The 27,974-nt window shown below is 40.1% G+C and overlaps 1 pseudogene; it reads left to right on the top strand.

Moving 5' to 3' along the window:
• Window positions 1-7: 7 nt before the first annotated feature.
• On the top strand, window positions 8-26,716 carry LOC139473467 (uncharacterized; annotated as a pseudogene).
• The last annotated feature ends 1,258 nt before the right edge of the window (window positions 26,717-27,974 follow it).

The raw sequence follows: 27,974 nt of genomic DNA, 5'->3' as shown, positions 1-27,974 counted from the left end.
CGACGACATGTATTCAGTAGTCACGCTTCACCTGCTCACTGAACCAGTACACGGGGTTACCGCCCCCAGAGAGAATCACACCTTGGAAGCCTCCAGTCCAGGGTATACTCGCCTGTCAGGTAATATTGGTTGTCTTTTTCATACTTGCTTATATTTCAGCCAAAATGTGTCCTGTTTAATAGGATTTAAGCTGAGGTGAACAGAAGTAATTCAGGAAACTAGATCAAGTGTCACTGGTTGGTATACCCAGTATACGCAATGGAGTGTGACCAAGGTATAGGTGTTTCTCACCTGTTAACTACGCGTTAAAGTGCCGGGTGAACGTATCGAGCGAGGTGTGTTTCACGGGTGTGTTCCTATGTTATTCTCTTCTTCGTCTCCTCTTGAGGTAATTATAAGGTATTAAATTGGTACCTAAGACCTAACAAATCGTTCCTAGAGCTTACAAGGATTCCAAGGATTTCCTAGGATCGATTGTTTAGTGTACATATTCCTCACTGGCGCAGATCCTTTGTAAATGGATGTAAATGAAATAGTTTTCCAAATCATCAGTGCCCAAATTTATATCCGATGCAATTCACTATTTTCACTTATAGCATATGTTTCCAAGTTTGATCAAGTGAACATTTGACTTGCCTTTGCACGTGTTTGTGACGGTAGTATAGGGAGGGTCAGGATAAGCACGCCTTTTCGCGAACACCTGGTACCATCATTCTTTCATAGTGATTCTTGCATAGTGAACACATGCTTACAATATAGTCGGAATAGTACACTGAACTGTACTTTTGGTAGATATTTCTTATGATATATTATGGAATGGGTTGTGTCGCTTTTATTTATTGATAGTTGTCACCAGACGTAATATTCATCCTCATGTAAAGAACAAAAGGACACACAACAATATGATTATTGATTTTGCCAAATATTCAGGGAACATTGAATGCCATAGCGGTCCGCTGGCTTTTCCCTCTCCCGCGTGTTTACATTTTCGATCAAAACCTGGTGGGTGTGTTTTATGCTTTTCATGCCATCTGAATCATCACTGAAGGTTGCCAACTCGGGTGTGAACTGTTATAATGGCGCTTTGGTACCTGTGTGGCAATGTCCCTGCCTGATATGGATTATGTTTATGGTACAGTGTGACATGAATGGCATCTATAGAAACATCTGTAAGCCAGTAAGCAATGCTCTCGGTAGTTGATATGTATGTCGTCAAAGCTTTGGTTGTACTTGCTTCAGACGTATGAATAACAGTAACCATCAGGCCAGGGTCATAGTTTAGTTTTCGAAATGCTAACACTGATTGTACTCATTAAGAGACAGGTGTTATAATACTCAGTTTTACACTACTGTGTGGATGCTACGCTGAAATAATGGCGCTTTTTGTTCCGTTTACCTGTCATGGACGTTGGAAATCCCAGAAACATCAGTGGAAGGTATAACCTTTGTACTTTTCTGATATTCTGAGCAAATTGAGATGCTTGTTTGGTTTCAAGTCAACAATATGGTCTGTGTTTCCATGTGGAAATTCCCGTTAATGACACGAAATTGTTGACCGAGTTACGTACTTACAATCACTCAGATCATAAGAAGTCCGAATAAACGGGTTTTGGTGTTATGCAGGTTTATAAAAAAAACAATAGTTACGTAAAAATGAGCCATTGTATTCGTTGATGCATTCGAAGCTTACGTATCTGAAATTAATCCGTAAATTAATTTCTCCCGGTTCTATCAGAGCTACGTATATACTGTTCTCTGCAACAAATTAAAAAATATTTTGGCCACCCAAAACTCATTTAAAAGAAAATTTAATACATGGCATATTTTATGAGACAAAACATTCTGCTGAAAATGAGATAAATATTCACCAGGAAGAGTAAATAATTGAAACCTTCACATGAACGTAACACTATGAGACAGGAATAACTGGGAGTGTATTTCCTATTACCTTCAACACGATCGTATTCAAATGATCACTAAGGAAAAGCATCACTGATAGACGTATACAAGAACAAGATGTACTTCTTAAACTACAGTAATCTTAGAGTGTCATTTAAAACATTCATTTCTATCAAAAGCAAGGTCAACTTCCTGATGCATACCGTGGGAATAATGGAGAGCGTGTGTATAGTTGTTATAAATAGCCACCACGGATTGTTCAGGGCCCTGTTTTGTTAGAAAGACTGTGCTCCCCGCTCTGATGAGCGCTGCCACTGTCGGTGCTGTTATCACCGTGTCTCAGGGTGTCGGGCTGGATGATAGACAAACCGGTATCCATGAAGAGCGAATGGTCGACAAACACCAAATTGCATGCAGTACCGGACGAGACACTGAGGCTAATCGTTACACTTGTCATAACCGCTTTAACTACAAAGTTTTATGAATTTGTTTATGCCAAAAGTACGTCGTGAATAGGTTTTGTGTCTTAAATATTTATGTTTGTATCTGTGTTTCTTGTTTTGGCTTGTGTTTTACCAATAATTGCGGTTGAATTTCCTTTGTTGTGGCTTTGTGTTTCGGTAATATGGTTTAGATATCCAATTCAATTTATTTTAGGTATTTTGGTTCACTAACCTGTTGGTAACATAGTCGGGCGGTTAAGGCTGGATTTTAGTCGAAATTGTGCACTTTGGATTAAAAGCACCAAACTTGGTACACTTATACATTGAAACATTCCGAACATTTCTGGATATGGATTCACCTCAGCACCGCCACCTGGTTGTAGAAAATCCAAGATGGCCGTCAAAATGGTTAAAATCTTTTATGGCGTCAATTTATATTCAATATATCATCATTATTTTGTCAATTCTAGTCATTTATATAAAATTAATTGCGTCGATGTTGTATATAATTCAAATCTAATATGCAGCGCCCACTGGTGGCGAAACAAATCCAAGATGGCCGTCAAAATGACTTAATCTTCAAAAAATGTCAAATGTTTGTCCACAATATCAGTATCATTTGCTCATTGCAATCATTTCAATCGAATATGGCTTTAAAGCAATTCCATGTAATGCTTTACTGAATGTATAAGCTTTTGGTACTAAAATTCATTCATTTGAAGCAAGATCTGTATTGCGTAAGGCAGATCTGGGGAATATATTTGACTGCATGAACTTGGTTAAAATTCGGTTACTGAACTTGGAATGTGATAAAGATATTGGACCACCACTGAAACATGCCTTTTTGATTCTCAATCATTAAGGCTAACTAAACGAACAACACTTATCCACAGACGTGATTTAAGGTTGAAACAAACTTTCAGAGGAACATTTCCTTCTGACTGCCATAAACAGTATGTACCTGCCTCTTTGAAAGCTCTAGTCATTATGAAATTTGTAGGACTAGGTATGAACAAAACTACAGTAAACTACGGTTATAACGAACTCAAAGGGACCACTAATTTTAGTTCGTTGTAACCGTAGTTCGTTATAAACATATATACACCATATATACAGCAAATGGCTTGAACCACAAAACCAGTTCCGCCAGTTCGTTATAAGCGTGTTCATTATAAACATAGTTTACTGTATCCCAGAACATCTTGTCTTCAAAGTGTGAAATCTCGGTGCACCAGCTCATCAACACAAAGACACCACTGAGACCGAGAAATACAAGTCCCAGTTTACATGCTATTAAACAAGAAAACGTGATCTTGTTGACACATTTCAAAATATGGTGTATTTGAACAGATATAGCACAGTTTGTCGTGTTTATGAAGACGAAGCTGTGGTATACCCACCAACATATCCTCAAAAGATAACATCTATCATAATCCCTGCTCTACAACAGCAACATATCCACTTCATGGTACCAACATTTCACTATTGCAGCAGCGTTCAACGGCTGAAGAGGAAGGAACATCACATGTTGTTCTTTTGGCTGAAGAAAGCACACAAACAAGGAAAACCATTTCCAAACAGCTCGGTATATACTAAAGTACCCCCATCCTGTTTTAGCAAGATGGGTAATTATGTGCCTCAATTAAAATTACCTTTCACCCAGGATGTAGTGTTAACACAATGCCTGACCATGAGTAAAACTGGTCATATCACGTGAAGGAAGTATTGGGAAAACAAACATAGCCTCCTAAAACAATTGCCTATATGCCAGTGTTCTAGAATGCAGAATCTTGTAGTCAGGGGCTGGGAGAGGACATGCAGTATAATATATAGATACCCAAGTGGACAACACTTGGTCAGGCACAAAGAAGTGTTATAAACTAACACTACACCTGCAAGAAGTCTTGCAAACCTTTGTAAACTTTACACTGCCTGCCTGTACAGTGCTATGTGATACTTTGAAGGAAAGTTTTCACTGTAAGTGAATTATAGAACCGTAAACACATACATTGAACCGATATTCCTGGTTCTACTTAAGTAGAAAGTAAGTTAATTTCATAGGTTCATGGCAATAATGTCAATACTACTTTAACATACATTCTTGTTTTTAAGATATGAATTCATTCCCAGATGAAAGATTTTGGGGTGATCTAATGTACACTGGGTGGAACATTTCTCATTGAATGAATTGACCAGAAAATTTTGATAAATGAGTATAAACTAAAGTCATTAGAGATTTCAACCATGTCGGCGGCCATCTTGGACTTTCATCACCACAAGGGGGTGCTGCATACTAGGTTTCAATTATAGACAGGATTGTTGTGATTACTCCTCAATACATTACAATGATAATTTGTATAAATTGGCCAGATACCTATGATGTGTTGAGTATAGACTGATATCATTAGAGATTTCAGCCATGCTGGCGGCCATCGTGGATTTTCTACCACCAGGGGGCGCTGCAAACTATATTTGAATTATATACATCTCTGCTGCAATTCATTTCGCATGCATTAATATGGATATATGTATAAATGGATCAGATAAGTATGATATATTGAGTATATATTGATACCATTAGAGAGTTCAGCCATGTTGGCGGCCATCTTGGATTTCTACCACCAGGGGGCTCTGCTGAGGTGGATCTATATCCAAAAATGTTCGGAATGGTTCAATGTATAAGTGTGCCAAATTTGGTGCTTTTAACCCAAAGTGCACAATTTTAGCCTTAACCGCCCCACTAATAGAGTGGACCGCGATCATTATCAATCGATTTTATCGTTGTTCAGAATACTAAGTGTCTGCAGTAACACGATAACACTGTTGTCGTTTAAGTCTTCACGTAGAAGCTACAGACAACTTGTGTGTGAACCAAATCTTTGCAATTGCTTGATTTTTTATACACCATCACATCTGAGTCTACATAAAAATGTAACTTGTACGACTAAATGGGGCACTGAGCCGAGTGAACTGATCACCTGGAATTTATACAAGCGTCGATGTTAAGACATTTTTGTTTTTCAATTTTCTACGGTTCGTTAATTTCAGCTGACAATGGTTTTCTTTCCAAGCCCGCCAACGCTTCATCTGTTCCTGGTGATGTCTGTCTGCCTGGCTCTACATGTGGACGGTATTGTATAACTTAATATATTATTTAGAAATTGTCTTGGAACAATACACCCGGAGGGGTTCCGGTTAGAATTGATGCCAAGCAACCTAGTCTTGTCGTGAGAGGCGGCTTAAATGGCTCGGGCGGCCATGTTCGGGGAGTTGTTGATAGTATGACATACAGGCCACCGTCATACAGCAGGAATATTGATGACAGTGGCGTGAAACAAAAACAACAACAAACAAAAGACAAAACACTTTGGCAAATACTACTGTTACACCATTTCGTGGTAATGTACGGCTACATCGTGTTGTAGTCTCCATGCATGCATTCCGACCTCGGACGTCTCAAAATGCGCTGTGCAGAGTTGCGTTCATTAAGTGTGCCGGACAACTATGACCGTTGGTTCCCCGAGTCGTCAACACAAACGTTTAATCCCAGCATAACGTCGGGTTTTCCTCTCACATCAAGCTGACACGCCTTGATAGAACTGAAATACTGTTAAAAGTGGCGTTAAACCAAACCCACTGACACTCTCGTAAGGAGTGTGTTCGTAAGCGAAGCCAACTTCCGGAATTTCGTGTAGGCAAAACAATGCTTTTGTCTTCTTCCCTACACCATTGCGATCCCCAGAGACACTATCCAGAGAATAATATTTTCTGAAACAACATTCCAATAAAAAGTTCCACCCTGAAACATATTTTAGGATAAGGTTGCAAGCAGATTTGGTTGGTTCGTTGCTGTTAACACCAGTAGAGTTGTATCACAGCGTACCATCTTAATGTGGAAGGAAAGCAGAGTGAAGTAGGTTGTAAACGGTTTAGTGAAACCCACAAGAACGTATATGGTAATCAAGGCGAATGTTGGATTCTCGGATCCGGGTACGGCTAAGGGTCGCAAATCTTCACAGCGTCTTGTGGCTTAAAACTTTTTCTACCACACGTTCCACGCAATAAGAAACTACTTCACCTGCACGCATTGTGACCTGCGACTATTCTTTCCCTATCCTTAGATGATAAGTGTCCCCCGGAATATATTCAGCTACCACACTACGATAACCGCTGCTTCTACATCGGCACTCCGACTACGTGGACGGACGCCTGGACCAAATGTCATAGTGACCTTGGTGTTTTGTACAGCTTTAATGATCTGCACACGAGGAGACCTTGGGACGCGATCTCTGCATACCTCAACACGAATGGTGAGTATATAAATGTTGTTATTTATAGGGCCAAATCTTGTTTTTCTTAAATGTTATGATGTGTATTAATATGGCAGTAACTGGTTACTCTTAATTCACAAGGACGATGTCACACATGTCACAAAATACAACACCTGGACTTTATCTGAAATGGGTACCAAAACTTAAAGAATAACACACATACCCTCGTAGACGATTTATGTTTCACTGACCTTCTCTTAACCGGGTACTAAATCCGGCCTTTTATTCAGTGCTAGGTTACACGAAGGCTGATTTAGATTGATGGACTAGGTTGTATTACAGACGGGTTAACCCAGACAGTGTTTGCTAAAAAGGCCAACCTGGACAGAGTGTCGAATAACAGACTAATGTTGTCAGATGGTCGGGTTGCAGATAAGCTGGTTTATACAATATCAAATGGATTAAATAAATGCCTAATCAGACTGAGCATACATGTACGACTCTGAAAAAAGACATTGACGATTTATACAGAAAAAGAAAGATAATCAAAACTGCTTTTACATCGAGGCGGGTTTACCGTAACGACAAACCATCCCTTGTTATCATGGAAAAGGAATTTGACTGTATCTACTTTGCTCATTTTGTTATGCTTACCTTGATTGTAAATTCAAAGAGGTTGATTTTCTTAAAGATAAGACGTTTATGGTTTAATATACCGTTTTAAGTAAGGTATCCACAAGTTTATGGTTGAGGGGGGGGGGGGGGGGGGGTGTAATTGACATTATTAAAGAGGTTCTCGTTTATAGATGTTGTCTTTAATTAATACACATAGGTGAGGTGGAACGGGGTGTAACGTCGCGTCCAAGATTATTGCACATATATAGCGACGTATATGTGTGTGTGTGTGTGTGTGTGTGTGTGTGTGTGTATCTGGCTGCCTGTACTAGTCAGGACTGATGCCGATTTATAGTGCTAGCACACTGATGTACCATGCCGCAGTTTAACATGAATACCCCAATCAGACACAGTATACTGACTCCGAGCAGACCAGTCCTTGTTTTAGCCCCTTAATGCCGAGCGCCAGACAGGGTAACAACAAGTACCATCTTTTAACGTCTTTTAGTATGACGCGGCTCGGGATCGAACCCCGGACCTTCCGCTCTCCAGGCGGACGCTCTACCATTATACCACAGCGGCGGTCAATTGATACGCATAACACTGAATAACACAAAATTCAATCAACAAATAATGCAGTTTGTTGTTTGCAGGTATCAATCGAACATGGACAGGCATATACATACGTGATGGAAAACTCAGAATGGATACACTTGAGGACCCTTATTTCGTTGAAACGAGGTTTGTAGACGCAATTCATTTTTTTCGATTTGCCTGTAATTTTAACTTCAGAAAAAGAAACTCCTTTAAGTAGAGAAACAAATAAATCAATAAATACAACTTCAAAAATGTAACTTTAGTGCTAACATATGTTTTAAGCAACTGTTGTAAACCAATATTTGCCGTGAATATTCTTAAAAGTGAATGTAAAAACTAATACAAATTAAAAGGCAACGCTTCGAAATGAATATTAAACATTGTTGTCCCCCTTCTTTTGCATCAGTATCCACTGGGCTGAAGGACAGCCGGACGAAGGACAGCCAGGAGACAGACTGCTCTGTTCATCATCACCTTTCCCTGGTACGGATATTCATAAGTCAGCCTCATCATTTGAATTATAATTGACATATATGACCAGTTCATGACTATATAACACATAACGTTAGAAGATAAAATCTTCATTTTATAATTGGAATATTCAAAGAACAATCTATGAGCGGTTTAGGGACACTGGTAGCCCAGTTATCTAAGCCACTGCAATTCGCTTATGGAGTTGTGTCCCTTAGTGGTGCCAGGAGCCTGTGACCAGGAGTATATTTATGTAACACGAACATTCTGCGTCTAATACGCTCTATATGAAGCTAAATAGTCCAACTTATGCCGACGACGTCGACGCATCTACGGCATCCATACGAGACATCCAGCCAGGAGCCAATCCTGACATCACAACATCATTGTCGACGTCTCCAGCAGTGCCGACAACAATTGCGGTGGACAACACGGCCCCAAGAAAAGGACTCAAATGTTGGTGATTGATGGAAATTTGAATGTTGTTGAATCCATTAGACACAAAAGGCAAATTAGCGGTGAAAATAATATGAATGGACCACTGAAAATCAGTGATGACACGTGGTGCTCGGGAAAAGTGTAAGCATATCCTGCCCTACCGGAATGCCAACCCACAGGCGCTTTGTCAATGTGTTGTGGACTTGGTGAAGCGAACGGGTCAGGCCTGCATCAGTGCACCAGGTGGACACACTCGCTGCGGCTTACCCCGTAACAACTACAGGCAACATGAACTACTACACGAAATAACTACACTGATTATGTAATCCCAACTCTATCTCATAATGGTCTGACTCTGGTGGAGCTACAGGCCATAAGAAATACACCCCAACCCAACTATTTGACTAAATCTCTATATTTTTGTTATGTAACAATTACTGTTTCTCAAAGAAAAAAGGCTGTTTTATCTAAGGGTCCGCAATTTCTTGTCGACGGTTGCGCGCCCCTTAGTCGTGCCAGGATCCGCTTATCGGATTTAAAATTCTCGGGATGATTTTTTAATATATTCTCTGGATGATGAAGTGTATGCATTGTCCTTATTTCAGGAACAATAAAGAGAAAAAAGCGACAGAGTATTTTTCCTCAAGGATCGGATTATACACCAATATCGCTCACCGACTGTGACGCGGAGCGCCTACCATACGTATGTGCAACCGAACAACTGTTAAAACCCAATCTTCAGAGAGGTACGGTTTATATGTTTCCACTGAGAGAATTGTGTTAACGAAAAGGGCAGTCTCGACAGAGCTATCGGTAAAAGAATAGAACTGAAGAAGTTAAACATGTGTAAATACATATTTATATTGCACCGTATCCATCTCCTAAAACACATGCTGCTACACTTTTGCACAAATTGTCATCGTCGTGGCTCGTTTTTAGCGCCATCAGTGGCTATTACGAGTTATGTCCCGTTTATTTCCTTCCTGTTGATCAGATTCCACCTATCATATCACTTGCATTTTGCTACAACCAAAACGCTGTCGCTCAGTCAACACTATGTGATTGATAATAAAGATCTTTATTGTAATAAAACGGGTCTTACCTCGCGAAGTGCATCAATAACTTGAGCTACTTGATTAAATACATGGAAAGATTTGTAAAATATTTGTTGATGCCCAGTTGGCGGTTCACAGATTCTGCATATCCTGCAATCGACCCAAATCTGTACCGGATGTCGATTTCGTTATACGATTTCGATGGGACTATCCATAGACTTTGTTAGTCCAGCCAAAATACAAGTAAACTCCCCTGCCACGGGAAGATGTTTGATGTAATGCATATAGTGTATCAGTACTGTTAACGCTGCTATGTAATGTACGCATATGATTTTGTTCATCCAGTTTCCACGTGTCCAAGTGGATATTTCGGCTCCCCGCGACTTCAGCAATGCTACAAGGAGTCGGGTGTTGCTACGTTTCAGGACGCAGAGAATCTGTGCACACAAGGAGGTGGACAACTGGCCCGAGTAGATTCATTGTTCCATCTGCACGTGGTCTCCCAGGGACTCACACAACTGAGAACTCTCGGTAACACGGGAACCTTTCTTCCTTTTGTAGGGGTATTTACGTGAACGATGTCTTCGATCATTTTATGTGACATTAAAGTTCCTGGCGTAGTTGGTATATGTTATAGAGCTCTGGTGGCCGTTGTCGCATTGCCAAAGTTCGATTTTGTCAGCCAAGATGATCTGTGATCTGTGGCGGCCCTGGCCAGGGTGAAGGACGTCCTTCATTAGGGTGCTAATGGCTCGGTTAAAATCATACCGAGAAATTTAGAAAGTTAACACATATACCTATAAATGCTGTATATTACTAAACATATATTATACATATATTACTGTATATTACCAGTGATAAAAGTCAATCAAAAGACCTCCGTTCAAAAAATGGGGAATGACTATACAAACATGCTTAATGCCCAGAATATGAATAAAGTAAACCTCGGTATTCAGAAAATAGGATGTTCTCAAAGAAAGGACACGAAGCACACTTCCAGATTACACCCGCACTTTATCTAACTCTTGTTCATATGAAGATGGATCTTTCTTTTTTCTTGTTGGAACAAACAAATTCCAAAGGGCGCATCTTAACATCATTGCGTGTGCCCCGTGGCACACTTTAAAACAGATACATTTATATCCCTGACGCTGTACCCCATCGCGAAGCCGCAAGACGTTAAGTTTCCCTTGACGAGACCAAGGTCGGTTCGTCTTCCAAAAGAGATGCCAAACATTTATTCCACTTGTAAATTGTGGGATGAGGTTAACAAATGAATTGAAATGGGGTTTAACGTTGCGTACAAGATTATTGTACTTATGTGACGCAGTTTAACATGAATATCCAACTCAGACACAGTATACTGAGCCTGCCAATGCCCCTTAATGCCGCGCGCCAGGCAGGGTCACAACAAATACCTTTAACGTCTTTTGGTATGACGCTGTCTGGGAACAAATCCCGGACCTTCCTCTCACCGGGAAGAAGCGTTAGACCACAGAGGCGGTTTTTGATTTTAATAGAGTATTTGTAACAATTCACCATCCACTGAATTTAGTACACGTAGTTCATTTTACAAATATGTATGAATTCCTGTGTGTTGAAAAAAATAAATGGAAACAAATAATCGTATACATCGTCTATAGGATATTGATCATCCATACTTAGTAGATAAATTATTCCATTATTTCTTTATTAGTAGTTGATGACACGAAGTTCTGAAGAAAAAAGTCCGTTCCCCCAAATGCTGGAAAAATTCTGGAAGTTTAATTTATGTTTATTTTTTCATGTTTACAAAATGAAATCTCTTTACATGTGAGATGATCTGAAAGTAACGTGTTGGGTAAAAGAAAAGCATGTCCACAAAAATGTCCACACAATACTACATTTACGGTTGATCCACACCGTGTCACTTTTTGCAGAAGAAACAGAAAAGCCAATAAGTGGGCCAACATGGGTAGATGCTGGTACTTCATGCAACGTCATCGACAGCCGCTTGACCAACATGTCATATCACTGGAACTGCAACGCAACATTGAACTATGTTTGTGAAACACCGGCTTTATATGAAGGTAACTTACAGAGCATACATCACACACAAGTTTGACATCTTGTTGTCATGTTTTTACGACCCGTTTGGAATCATGACTGGTAGTAAGACAGAAAGAGTGACTATTGTATCACGTCGCCTTGTTCTAGCAGTATCACCACGGCGTGTAAATAACCATTAGTGACCAGGCAGACCAGTGACGGATAGTGTGCCGAGAGATCCACGCAATCCGATCTAACTTCTGGTATGTGACGCGGGAGTTTGGGGGATGGGGGCATTTCGATATAAGAATACGTCACTTTCAACGGCCACATGCAAAAAATATTGTATTTTCTTATTACCTTAAAAATGAGTCTAGACATGTCGAATTTTGATTTATGATTTTTTTTCGATTTTCAAACAACTCCAAACTTAATTGACAATTTATATAAAATATAATGACATGAAGAAGTTTTATAAGTGCAAACCCCGTGACGATCCTGGTTAGTATAGGTCTTCAGGAATCCATTCTTGCCAGGCGTCTTGCTGACTTGGTTGATGCATGTCATCGTATCCCAATTGCGTGAATCGATGTTCATGATGTCAATGACTGGAATGTCTGGTCCAGACTCGGTTATTTACAGACCGCCGTCATATAGCTGGAATAATTCTGAGTGCGGCGTTAAACAACAAACAAACAACAAATCAAATGTGCAAAATGACATGCGGTATTGCTGGTGGTCGGGATGGGTGACGCCAAGAAGTGCAACTACGGAGAGCAAATGAGCCTTTAAATACGGACCCGGGACTGTACGTAGCATTGTCCAACAATAAGAACTTTATATAGAAAACAAAAACAGGCGGCGTTTTCTTATTTATTCATTACACCTATTGCTTCAGCGCAAAAAATGTTTAAATATTGTCGTATTTCAGAAAAGATTGACATTACTGCAACGGCAATAACAAAGTTCCCTGCACGTCCGATTGGAAAGTCTGGCGATGTTGAGATTTCTCTACCCAAACCGTCTGAGTCTGGCAAATTCGCCCAATTGAAATGCAGTTTCAAGGGGTTTAATTCTGCAATTAATAAAGTGGCATGGTACCGCAATGGCCGTGTGATGCCCATATGGATGTATTCAACAAACAGAGACGGAGTTTATCTGAACGTAACGTTGGGAGTTCGAGAGGCGCCTATAACAATGGTGGGATACTACTGGTGTGAAACCACCAACAGGAACAAGAAGAGGTTGGAACGTTCAAACAGCATCTTTCTACGACTTATTGGTAAGAATCACTTCTCACTTAACCATCCTCAAATCCACGTCATCTTTCCTTCAATCTTTAGTGTGTATTCATGCAACCGTTTACACCACATACATTGATATCTACATTTAATTAACATGGGTACAATGTGTGAAGCACACTTCTGGTGGGAGGGGGGGAGGGGGGGGGGTGAGGGGAGGGGGGGGGGGGGGTAAAACCACACCCACACTGTCTCTTATTAGCAGGTAAGGTATTTTTATTCGAAGTTTGCATATAATAAAGGAGAAGAATTAGGCCTCGATGATTTTTTTTTCAGTTTGTGTAACTGTCTCTCCACACCGAGAGAGAGTAAGATTGCATTGCTCCAGAATCAGCAATATTTAACCAATACCACGGCGGCCTGGATATATCGAAGCTGGACCAGGTCCACCATTGGATGTTGAGCAATGAACCACGCCGTCGGGTTCAAGGAAACACTAGCACACGAACACGACAAGAAAGCGTCGATAATGTGTCCTTAACATCAAGCCTGACATCGACATTTTACGGACGCTTTCCCTAATCAAAATCCAACTCTAAGGACGAAAACATATTCCAGGGTATCTATCAAAATACATACATGGCTTTGTACTGTTGAACAAAAAAGTGGATACATTTCATTAACAAATGCAAAAGGTTGTCCCTGGCCTAAGCTTTTTGTTATTTATTCAATCTATGTTTTCAGACTCGTTTATTTACAGAACGCCGTCTTATAGATGGAATACTGAGGGAGACAAAAATCAACAACAAATCTTAAATAAAGCAAATCAAAGTGACAAAAACATTTCCATACTGAAATGAAATACATGCTAAAAGCAGAGAACGTTGTACGATTCCGACTGCATCATAAGCATGAGTTTATGAAATTAGTGACGATACCAAAGTTAATGTTCCCGAAAAGTTGAGCGTATCCTGCAGCCATCACAAACACATGCAAAGCTAAGTCAAGTTTTCACATCAACAGATAGCAACATAATGTAACCTGTCCTGCTAAGGCTTTGAATGTTTGTAACCCTGATCAAACAACATTTGAGCAAGGAATGGTGTAGGCGTGTGGGATAGTGGTGCTCAAAGTTGGCGTATCATATCTTATGACAGAATTGAACATAGATATGAACACGAAACTGCTTTTAATTTGTTTTCAAGTTCTGTTCTTGTCTATTGTGTGTAACTGACAAAAAGACCAATACTACAGAGATCGGTGTTTCAGTTCAACAAACATTTCTTCTGCATACATGCTTTTGTTAACACACTACTTCGACCTTTACTCGTAATTGCGTGGACATGCAAATCACCTTTTCGGTTCTTTTGTGTATTTTTTGCAGATGAGGAACTGCATGCCGGAAGTATTGAGCTCGAGCAGCCGCAAAAGATCTTGACCAGCACTTATAGCAGGTTCAACCTCTTCGGGAACGTCACTTTGGCTATAGACACGATTGTGAAAGCTTATAATAGCACCACAAAGGACATACTCCCTACCTTCATACATCCACTGAGGTTTAGGTAAGAGAAACCAGTTTTTCCTACATTTTTATATGGACTGGGATTCAGAAAAAGAATCAAGGACCCTACGTTTATATATCTGCTGAGATATGGTTTTGTGAATAAGACGAATAAAATTCCAGAGACGGTTACTCTTTCCTCGATGGTGTGAGGTAAAGTGAAATATTGCACTTGCGCAGGGACGTGTTTGCACGAGTTTGTGTGTGGCTGCTTATGCTAGCCCACACTTATGTCGGTCTTATAGTGCTAGCTCACTGAGATAAAATGCCGCAGTCTAATATGGATACTCCACGCAGACACCTTATATTGACACGCTGTCATTCGGTCCTAGTTTTATCCCCTAAATGCCAAACGTCAGGCAGGGTAACAACATGTAGCATCTGTAATGTCTTTTCCTTAACGCGTTCTAGGGATCTAACGCGGCTCTAGCCACCAGTCCAGTGAGGCGGCCTTCCTCGTTCATATGCAGGCTCAGATTCAGATAAGAGGTGCAAGGTTTCCACATTGCATAACCTAGTTACGTTTACATCTGCTCAGTTTCAATGTTGATATACGTGTGTGATTCAGGGTCCATTTTCAAAGACACTTCAATAAGACCTAACATCACGTACAGTGGTTGTTGCATTGTTTACAAGTGGAACCATGTAGGTAATTTTAGCTTTATTACAATACTTGTAATACTACTCAGTGCAAATATCGATGAATTTGAAGCCGCTCTTGTACAAAGCAGTTTATTTAAAAAAACACTCTCACTGACTCAAAGTTTCATTGCAGCGCACAGAGCACTTATGCACAGTGAATGCCTCGCTATACAAATGCATAATTATATTATTATTCCCAAACCAGTATGCCAGCATTATGTACTGGGTACTGTATTGTAGCATTTACAGTGCATGTACGATACTGGCTATTTACATATACAAACATAATACATCGGGAAACTGATTAACATTATGTGTACCTGCCGTAAGGTGATTCCTTGAACTATACTGCTAATGAGAATTATTAATTTTCTCTGTTACTTTTCAGAAATAGAGGTGCAATCATGGATTTCATGTCATACCGCTCTTCAATCATGACAGACGACTTCATTGATCCGAACGATGTTTTGAAAATGACGGAAGAGTACTTACAGACCGGATTTATATTTAATAACGCCAGGAAGTATTTCAAGTCCAACACTCTCCGAATCAGAAGTATTGGTAATACATTAATTCATTCACCTGTTGTTTCAACCCAACTCAACTTAATGGTATTCACCACGGGTCTATCGTTATCAAATAATGGCAACCGCAGTCATTTCAATGTTTAATACGACGTACGGATGGCCAAATAGCGGTGCAGAGTTGCGTAACTTTGGCGTGCAAGGAACCAATGATTGCATTCGCCTTGATTATGTTTCTTCGTTTCTCAAACACCATGTTAATTGGTTTCACAAAAGTTGCAACCGTCTAAGACCACTTCATCCCTTCAGGTGTTCCTCCCACATTAAACTGGCACGCCTTAAATACTGTTCAAACCGACGTTATGCCAAACGCACTCAGTCACCCAATGGATAAAGTTCACGAGTGACACATAGAGCATCATACCAGTTCACTGAGAATAAGTTTGAAGCAAAACCATACACCATTCAGAAAATACTGGTACAACCATAAGCACATAAAACAATATTCTTAATAGGGATCTCCTGTGGATTTCCTGTCCCTATATGGGTAAGCAATGAATATGGGTAAGCGACGTCATTATCTGTGTCCGCAGATTACTGTTTTGACTTCAAACATGTCGTGGAGGAGACAGGCCGGGAGTTCCTGATCCCACGGACAAAGCTGGGCCAGACATTCTACTCTCCACAGCGCTGTCTTGTCAGTATGTATACTCTGCAGTAGTAGCAGAAGTAGTAATGAATACATTTTTTCGGATGACCGTTTCTCGCCGTCAGGTGGTTTTTCACAAGCACAGAAAACATTGTCTGAACGGGGTAATTTATTCATCTTAACATTATAAATATCCTGCAATGTGTGCGTGGCATTACTAGTTCCATTCTTTTGTTGACTGGCCATTTGCCTACACAATATACATTCATAAATATCATTTATTAAAAAGTCGTAATGATATTGTGAACATTATATAAGAAACCTAAGCGTTAAATCATAAAGAACATTGAAAAACGAAGCAGGAATACTATTATACTTAACCCAACCTTCCACTCGATCGCCATTATTCATTTCATTTGAACAAAAGGAATTTTTTCCCGAAGCTTAGGGTCCAACTTCAGCAACATTTAACATCACTTGTCGAACAGATAATCGGCCGTTTGGTGTAATGGAGTGCAAGGGGGACAAACTGTACGGTGCCTATTGGGGAGAGTTTCAGCTCAACGCCGCCTGTGACGTCCCGGATCTACCTGACTCACCAATATCCCCTTCACTGAAGACAGTGTCAGAGGTATTCCAAATGTGATGCTTCATCTACAGGGACCAAAAGGCATCCAGCATCCCATTTCCTCTCATATAAGAGGGATGGGATGGTCGATTTCGTTTACTTGTACTCCGATAGCGTTCTGTTTGCTTCAGTCTTAATAGTTCTTCAAATCAATTTTATTTAAATAATACTTTCCCTACATGTTTTAAACTTACCAGAATGGTGATCAAGTATTTTTGTAACTTCTTTCAGTGGCATTTAGAAGTTGGAGTGATGAAGTAAGACGAGTTCTATGAATGAACAACTTCTTTATTACAATTAGTGCGACGTTTCGGTGTAGATCCTAACACCTTTATCAAACAATAGATGATCTATTGCTTGATAAAGGTGTTAGGATCTACACCGAAACGTCGCACTAATTGAAATAAAGAAGTTGTTCATCCATAGAACTCGTCTTACTTCAAGTATTTTTGTGTTGTTTTTGTCGTTATTATTTTTCAATCTTGATTCTTTCTTGCCTTATCCCAGGTTGCGGTTAATGATGGTAATGTCGAGGAAGTCCTTCGGAATGCTTCCACCATAATCCGGAATGCGACCTTAACCGTGATTGACTTGTTGTATGTCACAAACATCATGGAGAACAGTGTGCAAGTATCGGAGATCACCACAAATGTAGGTCAACCTACAACTGTAAGACGAGTATCAGCTGTAATAATGTTTTTGGTTGGGAAACGTTGGTAAATTGGATTTGAAATCCAGATAATATTTTATCCGTCCTGGTGAAATTGATGCCACATTAGGCACCGTACTCATTAAGTATGAAATATATATATATACTTTAAAGAGAATGTTACCGCATTATGCTGTGTTAAACACGTGTGTTTCAAACGTAATTTCCGGGCATCAAACACCTGATGGTAGTTATCCTCCTCAAAATGAAAACAACTCTTCTCTTTAGTTTCCACAAAATGGGAACCAATGTGATTTGAAATATTATTACTGACTGATGAAGATATTGTGCTTATTTCAGGCTGCTAAAAACTTTCTCGAAATATACGAGAATGTTTTGGAAACAACTGACAATGTACTGGTGGATTCACAAATAATAGGCAAAGTTGCAAACAGGTTTGATTACTCGACACATTAAACACAGTATGATCAAGTACCTTTTTTCAATACGAAGATTTTTTTCTTTTACCAATACTGTTCTGAGTATTTCTCATTTACTCTAGTTTTGCCGCACTAATCAATATACACTGGGTTTAATATACCCCCTCAACTGATCTGTAAGCGGGGTGGAAATTGACCTGTTCATATAATTAATTTGAAATCACCAATGCTGTTGAAGCCTTAAATGATGTTTCACCAGGGTTTTAAAGGCAACAGACTTGGCGACGGCGAAATTGAAGATCCAACAGGCGGGCCACCAAAAAGTTGTTTCAGACACTTTGGGTACAGAGGCATGGGATATAACAGGAGTACCTGAATTGTATCTAAGAATTGGTCAGCAGCTCGTAGACAATGCCACAACGCTGAAGGATGATAGCCTGGAACCCATGTTCGCAAGTTCCGAGTTGAATCCCAACACATACGCCAGTATCTTTTTCAAGAAAGAATTCCTGAGATCTTTCCAAGGTGATATTGCTGTTGACACAAATCAATGCTTATATCAACTTAAATTCTGGATGGAACAATTATGAATTACATTCTAGATGATATAATGACACAGCCCGTGAGGACGTCTGGCCAGAATTGGTCACCAGCTATCTGTGCTTGTCCTAAGTAGGCAAATAGGGAATCGGTTGGTCAGGCTCAGTGACTTTGTTGATTGCGTGTCACATCGTACCGGAACGCGTGGGACGTTGTTCAGACCCGATTATTTACAGGCCGCTGACGTATTACTTTGGTTAATTTCAAGGCGTCAAGGCACGGGTGGCCCAGTCGTCTAAGGCGCCGCGATTCGCGTCCCTTGGGCACGCCAGAAACCTATGATTGTGGGTTCGAATCCCGGTTCACTCCGATTATGTTTCTAGGTTTGTCAGCATCATACCCGTGCTCGTGGGTTTCACCGAAGTGGTAAAAGTCTGAGCCTTGCATCACTTCGGGCTTTCCTCCCACATTAAGCTGACACGTCGTGATATAACTGGAATACTGTTAAAAGCAGCGTTAAACCCAACTCACTCACTCACTATAAGACACTTTATGGATATCGCTGGAGTGGATAACGGTGTAAGAATCACATCGACACGTCGCTGAATGCAATAAACCAGAAGTTGTTACAAATACGTTATGGTTTCTCATTCACTCGCCAACTTTAGAATGGAATCAAACAGTAAGTTGATTTATAATTGTTCAATGTCGTCAATTTTACAAATTAAGTGTTTATTGTCATTTTCAGCTTCCAATAGCGTTCGCGTTTCAGTGAATGTATATCAAAACACTAGATTGTTTGGAATCAGCGAATCATCATCTGGTGACGAACGTCAGTATCAACTCAACAGCAAGATCATCGCAGCGAAAATACTCGTTGACGGGCGTCCCATCACGGATCTGACAGACTCACAGGTCACCGCTGTGTTCCTGCCCAATAAGGTATGACTGAGTGAATGAGAAGGGTTTCACTCTGCTTCGAACAGTATTTCAGTTCTACCACGGCGTGCCAGCTTCATGTGGGCGGAAATACCAAAGTGACGCAGGTCATAGATCTTTACTACTTTGATGGATGCCTTGTTCAGAAGTGTATCCAAACAGAGAAGTATGATCGGGGCGAAACCGCGATTCGAACTGTCGATCAGTGGATCCTGTTACTGATAAGGCACAATAATCACCTGGCCACAGCTGGCAAAGGTACATGTATGGGAATATTCAGCTTCAAATGTAACTACATTGACACAATAATAACAACTTTAACTGATTATTGATTTCATATTTTAATTTGTTATTGTTTTGATATTTAATGGATATATTGTTTTCTGATATATTTCTTCACAATGGTGCAGGTCCTCCCAACAGACAAACGCAGTAATCTAACTACCTGTGGATATTGGAATTTCAACGGAAATGACGACCGCGGATCCTGGTCGACAGACGGTTGTCGTTATGTGCGAGAAGAATATGGCCGTGACGTCTGTGTTTGTGAACATCTTACGAACTTTGCAGTGTTGCTGGTAGGTTTCTTCGTTGTTCATTTCTGTAACATACCTGACCAAGTGTATCCATATGAGGTCAACCATGTTAGTATATTCCATGTAACATACCTGACCAAGTGTATCCATATGAGGTCAACCATGTTAGTATATTCCATGTAACATACCTGACCAAGTGTATCCATATGAGGTCAACCATGTTAGTATACATTGTATTCCATGTAACATACCTGACCAAGTGTATCCATATGAGGTCAACCATGTTAGTATACATTGTATTCCATGTAACATACCTGACCAAGTGTATCCATATGAGGTCAACCATGTTAGTATATTCCATGTAACATACCTGACCAAGTGTATCCATATGAGGTCAACCATGTTAGTATATTCCATGTAACATACCTGACCAAGTGTATCCATATGAGGTCAACCATGTTAGTATATTCCATGTAACATACCTGACCAAGTGTATCCATATGAGGTCAACCATGTTAGTATACATTGTATTCCATGTAACATACCTGACCAAGTGTATCCATATGAGGTCAACCATGTTAGTATATTCCATGTAACATACCTGACCAAGTGTATCCATATGAGGTCAACCATGTTAGTATATTCCATGTAACATACCTGACCAAGTGTATCCATATGAGGTCAACCATGTTAGTATATTCCATGTAACATACCTGACCAAGTTTATCCATATAAGGTCAACCATGTTAGTATATTCCATGTAACATACCTGACCAAGTGTATCCATATGAGGTCAACCATGTTAGTATATTCCATGTAACATACCTGACCAAGTGTATCGGTATAAGGTCAACCATGTTAGTATATCCCATGCAGTGAGGCGAGATATATAATAACACGACATATGACATAGTCTTTTAAAGTGACCCCGTGGTTCTCATTTCACAGTGCTAGCCCACTCGCTGGGATACCATGCAGTTTACTGTATACTGACTACGAGGTAGCCATGCTTTCATTTTGAATGGAGATCAGATATTGATTTAATTAAAACTATGAGCAGTCCAATCAATGGCCTTGAAACCACCATTCGCTTTGCTGAGTTGCGTCCCTCTTTTGATCCAAGATCCTCTGGTTGAGGGTTTGAATCCCAGATTCATACTTTTTATGATCCTTCGTTCAGAGCTGCAGCGTCACTAGAAAATATGCCATATTGATATATAATATCAGGGTATGTCGATGTGTTTGCTTGTGAAAACATTAGTTTTAAAGACCGACTCACTAGTTGTCGCAGACTACTTTACGTTCAACTCTAATACATTTACACCACAATAGCATAATAAATACCTACAATTACCTTTGCAGCAAAGAAGCAATGTATGATGTCAGTTAGTAGTTCCTCTGTGTACAATTCCAGGACTTTTACGGACAAGACACTCTCACACACTCCCTAGCTCTCGGCATCATCACAATCGTCGGACTCAGTCTCTCAATACTAGGCCTGTCGTTGACAGTCCTCACATTTATAATATTCAGGTGAGCGTCATAGTTTGAGTGTTTTTGAAAATTGAAACTTCAATTTGAATTTTCGTGATTGATAACACAATATTTTTGAACAATGTACTAATGTACTTACGTTTTGGGTCCAACAGGAAGTTACGTCGCAACCGTGTACAACAGACGCTGTTCAACCTTGCTCTGGCCGAACTCTTCTCGTGGATTGTGTTCCTGGCCGGAATTACTCAGACCCAGGACTATATTGGGTGCATCGCGGTCGCCGTGCTGCTGCACTATCTGATACTGGTGTCGTTCATGTGGATGCTGATGGAGGCTGTACTTCACTACTTTCAATTTGTCAAAGTGCTTGGTACCTATATCTCCAAGTACATGCTGAAGACGGCCCTGCCAGCATGGGGTAAGTATGGGCAAAGTGATTTGATTTGTGAAATTTCCAAACTGATCTTAACAACACAAATATATATCCTTGATACTACACGCTATTAGGTGTAGATGCCAGAAATGGCAGGGTGTTAACATATCCACATCAATGTAAAAGCGCGGCCGTTATAAGTTTGGATTCAGACAACCCTTTCATGCTCGTTTTCGCGATACAAAATTCAAATGTAGTTTCTGAACACTTCACTCTCTCGTAACAAGAATTAACCTCGATGTTGATTGGCTGATTAGAAAGGTCACCTGACGCGAACTCATATGTCGAGTTTGTCAGGTCTTAAGGCATAGAAGTATCGCATCATAGTAAAATATGTGATTATGTTTTAAGTATCACATCAATTTTTTTTACTCTTTTCCACATATCCTTATGATGGTTTATATTTCAGCTCCTTAAATGGAACTCATTTACCTCGACATATCGTTCAAGATTTAGCAAACTGACATGTCTGTTACCAGAAGAATATTTATCCGCTCAAGGGTCCAACCACGCCGCTTGTCGCGAACTTCGGCTGCACGTTCGAACTACACGTTCCAAACACTTAGACTTCGAGTTAATGAGTTTTAATTGTTTGTGAGAAAAGTGCGAGCACGGTACATCTTGATAGCCATCACCGTATGAACTAGAGAAAAACATTTCTTGTATACTGTTTCAAAGTTACGTAAGCATCCATATATTGACGGACAAAGAAGAGTGAAAACTGCACACACATGTCCACACATGTCCGTAACATTTTCCAGAGATCCTTGCTAGTATCAAATGGACGATTCACAATGCCTGACGACTGGAGCAGTCACCTGACATAAGCATGACTGTAATCTTGCTTCTAGGTATACCACTTCTCCCCCCTGTTATCATCCTGGCCATTGATCCTAGTCTGTACAGAGGAGGCGAACACTAGTGAGTAATTTCGTCGTTTGCTTAAAAAGAGTACTCTATCCACTGAGAAAAACTCAACTACGGTCCTTCATAATATCATTTCACAGACAGATTGCTTGAGATGCCTGGTTTATGGGTGAAAACTCTGAGTTGTGTTCCTTTGGCGTGCCAGGATCCGCTGGTCGTGTTTCGAATCTAGGATTTGATCCAATCGTGATCCATGGACAGTATCTTCACCAGGTCTCACAAGAGCGATAAACATTTACCCATCACTGGAGCTGGAAAACTTCATTGCACCAAACTTCACTCACATTACATAAGTGTATTCCCAATAGATGTCCAATATGTTCAGAATATGTAACACACGGAACGAACATTGTTCAAGTGAAGGCTTTTACAAAACGAGTGAAATATAAACGTTAATTTATTTTCAGTTGCTGGATGTCTTTAACTCCTTTCTACTACGGCTTCTCCCTCCCCGTTGGCCTCATCATCATCAGCAACATCGTCCTCTACATCATGGTGGTGGTCAACATCTGCAGGAAGTCGTCAGCCGCTGTCAGAAGCACCCAAGCAGATCGTGACAGAATGATAGTGAACGTCCGAGCTTCGTGCCTTTGTTTTTTACTTCTAGGTAAATAAATTGTGCCTCAAAGACTAATCAGATACACCCCAACCAGATGTGGCATGTGCATCATGTCAAGTTTTGTTTGTTATTCAAAGCCCCGTATTTGTGCCATATATAGAAACTGAATTCCACTTTTGTCTCAAGTCCCAATTCTACTCAAATTTCAGGGTACATGTACTTCCTAAATATTATTACATATGTCCAACTCTTGATAAACTAAAACAATTATATAGCTGCAACCTCTATATTATAAGAAGATGTAAGTATGTATTTCTCGCTCTCAAGATGTGCCAGTTCTATGCCACTGTAACAATGTGAGACTGATTGTTGTACTATGCCACTGTAACACTGTGAGACTGATTGTTGTACTATGCCATCGTAACAATGTGAGACTGATTGTAGTACTATGCCACTGTAACAATGTGAGACTGATTGTAGTACTATGCCACTGTAACAATGTGAGACTGATTGTGGTACTATGCCACTGTAACAATGTGAGACTGATTGTAGTACTATGCCACTGTAACAATGTGAGACTGATTGTAGTACTATGCCACTGTAACAATGTGAGACTGATTGTGGTACTATGCCACTGTAACAGTGTGAGACTGATTGTAGTACTATGCCACTGTAACAATGTGAGACTGATTTTAGTACTATGCCACTGTAACAATGTGAGACTGATTGTAGTACTATGCCACTGTAACAATGTGAGACTGATTGTAGTACTATGCCACTGTAACAATGTGAGACTGATTGTGGTACTATGCCACTGTAACAGTGTGAGACTGATTGTAGTACTATGCCACTGTAACAATGTGAGACTGATTGTGGTACTATGCCACTGTAACAATGTGAGACTGATTGTAGTACTATGCCACTGTAACAATGTGAGACTGATTGTGGTACTATGCCACTGTAACAGTGTGAGACTGATTGTAGTACTATGCCACTGTAACAATGTGAGACTGATTTTAGTACTATGCCACTGTAACAGTGTGAGACTGATTGTAGTACTATGCCACTGTAACAATGTGAGACTGATTGTAGTACTATGCCACTGTAACAATGTGAGACTGATTGTGGTACTATGCCACTGTAACAGTGTGAGACTGATTGTAGTACTATGCCACTGTAACAATGTGAGACTGATTGTGGTACTATGCCACTGTAACAATGTGAGACTGATTGTAGTACTATGCCACTGTAACAATGTGAGACTGATTGTGGTACTATGCCACTGTAACAATGTGAGACTGATTGTAGTACTATGCCACTGTAACAATGTGAGACTGATTGTAGTCAGTGTGTGTAACATGTGTTGGGCCCCGATCCACGGGCCATTCGTTGGTTATGATCGGCCTCAGTGACATTTTGTGCATCCGATGAGTGTTGACCACTTGTTCATGGCTTGCGGGCGCTTCGTGACTCGGTTGTCTAATGTAATAGTCAGCGCTCTGTATAGGTGAACTGATCAATCCAATGTACCTTGTATAATGGGCCGGTCGCCCCTTTACGGAATAAACTCTTTCATTCGCCTTTAAAGCCCCGCACAGAAATATTGCAACTATGTGACTGCTGTCTGGGCCAAACAATCCAGTGATTAACATCCTGAGTATTGATCCATGCAAATCAAAGACATGCAATCAGCCAAGTCCCCGCGTATGAAAACCATGTTGTTTAAATCTCTAAATGTTACCGGGCTTTGTAGGGTTGAATACACAGCACGGAATTTCAAACACGTATAGTGTTTCAGTGTCATCTACAAATGTATTCACTGTAAACCATTAAGATGTGTTTTATGAGTCTCCAACTCCCATCACAACATAGTTACCTCTGTTGCAACATATCCATTCCTCAGAATAACCTGATTAATTTAGCCGCCTCTTACGACAAGCATAGGTTGCTGGGCGCCTAATGGTATTACTCGTTATTGCCCCGAGTATATATAAGTGAGTGAGTGGGGTTTTACGCCGCTTTTAGCAATATTCCAGGAATATCACGGCGAGGGACACCAGAAATGGGCTTCACACATTGTACCCATGTCGGGAATCGTACCCGGGTCTTCGGCGTGACGTGCGAACGCTTAAACCACTAGGCTACCCGACCGCCCCTCCGAGTATATGTAAAGTGATATACAAATCTCATATATGTATGTGGTATTAGATGACGTTAGATGCTACATATTGGGTGGCGATGTTATTGTCCATCTTCCAGACATCGTGTATGTGTTTATAGCACGGAAACTGGTATTCGTTTTAAAGCAACTGTGGTGACATGCCATACTCACCAACTCCGGATATAACGGCTAACAAAGTCGGATATTGGCAATAATCGGATGTAATGAAGTCAACATTTATCACTGACCTCTAAACACATGTCACTGTCCATGTCAAAAATAAACTGAACAGAACGAAGTATTCTTTTAGTCTTCTGATTCTTTCATCAATGAACTGTTAACCCATTGCTATTTCACAATTTCAGGTTTGAGCTGGGTGTTCGGCTACATGGCCATTGCGGATGCCAGGGTGGTGTTCCAGTACATCTTCACCATCACAAACACCATACAGGGCTTCCTCATTTTCATCCTCTTCATAGCTCGTAACAAGGAGGTTCGAGACAGCTGGAGGGGGTTGTGCTGCAAGAAGAAATTAACTAAAGACAGTAAATTGAACCTGCACAGTATCACAGGAACAGCGAATACCAAACAATCTACACTTAACACCGACAGTAGTACTGACGGTCAGTGCGACACAGCTGTCAACTAAGTATCTAACGATGCGTTTCTTACTGCGAAGGAAGCTGGGAATAGTAACAATTCCTTGCGCGACACTACAACAAATGTATAAACAATAATACTCGTAGCTTGGAAACTGAAACCAATCAGTATGTATAATTAACAACATGAACAACGCCGATCTATGTGAACAACGGAAATATTACCGATAAGTGTAAAATTAATGTTCGAGATGTTGAGCCGAATCATCATCATATTGCTGCTTTGTTGTGAAGGATAGTTTACGATTTAACTTTATGTCTTATTTATGATGTCACCAATCTATACATTATTTCTTTAGAACAACATACTAACTACAGTGAAGTGTTTTCTCAGGATGTAATAAATAAACTTAGAAGTGCTCTGGTCCGTTTTATATATCGTTCTTACCAACATAGGATTGCATCAGGTAGAAATGACAAGGAGCCCAGAGAGGAAAAAGTGGTAGAGTTTGTAACCATGGTCAAATTGAAGACGAGGACCTTTTTATGTTCATCTGTAAATGTCACCAGGTTTCGAAGGGTTGAATACCATTACATAACACGGGGTTTTCAACGAGACAGAAGTATAACGTTTTAAGATTGACATTTTCATATGGTTTGTGATAGACAATAGCTGCGTATGAATGTGTGATTAATGACGACTAGAGTTTGTGACATGTTGCAATTATAGGTATATTCGAAGTAAATTGTATCAATGTGTTCTTCAATATCTAAAGAAGATCTGTGACACCGCTTCATATTTAGATCTAAGCAAAAGACTCAACTTCAACTTTCAAATATTCAACATTCCCTTTATGTCGAGCAATATACCTGCAGCTCCAGCCTATGGTGTTTATATTCACAACCTTCGAGGTACAATCGAGCATGCTCTTTCCACCAGAATTTCAAAGAGCGTTATACAACTCTTGCTCAGAAGTTGTATGTTCAAGGTTACAACATTCAAGGCCTAAGTAAAGCTTTCATGTTAGACATATGGATGTCTTTTCCAAATCTGTCGCATCAGTGACAAAAATTATGTCCGTCCGATGCAATTCCCTATTTTGACTTTTACCATATGTTCCAGGGTTGTTTTCAATTGACTTCCCTGTGTATGTGCCGCCATGATGCAGTATAAGCTCACCTTTTCGCCAACTCCTGATATCATCACTATTTGATAGTGATTTATAAACACATGTTTATGTTCTAGTCGGAATCGTTCAACCGTTTTTGGCAGAGATTTCTTATGAATATGGAAAGGGTTTTGTCGCTTTATTTGTACAGATGCATGTGAGATATTCCAACAAGGATTACCTTAATACCACTGTATGCTGCAGAGCTGTGGGGCATCAAATATTGTACGATCATCGAAAGGGTACAGAATAATCTTCAACATTTGTTAAGTTAAATAAATATCCAAGTAATGTGAGGGCACTGGCTAAATGTGAAAGCGTTCCCTTACAATGCTCATGTGTTAAAACCTATTATTGGTTTAGAATAATGCATTAGATGTACATAGATAGCCCTATCGGTGCTGTGTCATGCGTATGCCACTTCATGAGCCTGGTCAAACAATATGGGCATCTTGTATTATTAGAC

This window comes from Haliotis cracherodii, unplaced genomic scaffold (assembly GCF_022045235.1).
Source record: "Haliotis cracherodii isolate W230 unplaced genomic scaffold, xgHalCrac1.p SCAF_29, whole genome shotgun sequence".
NCBI lineage: Eukaryota > Metazoa > Mollusca > Gastropoda > Lepetellida > Haliotidae > Haliotis > Haliotis cracherodii.
This window is presented reverse-complemented; position numbering and strand designations above follow the sequence as displayed.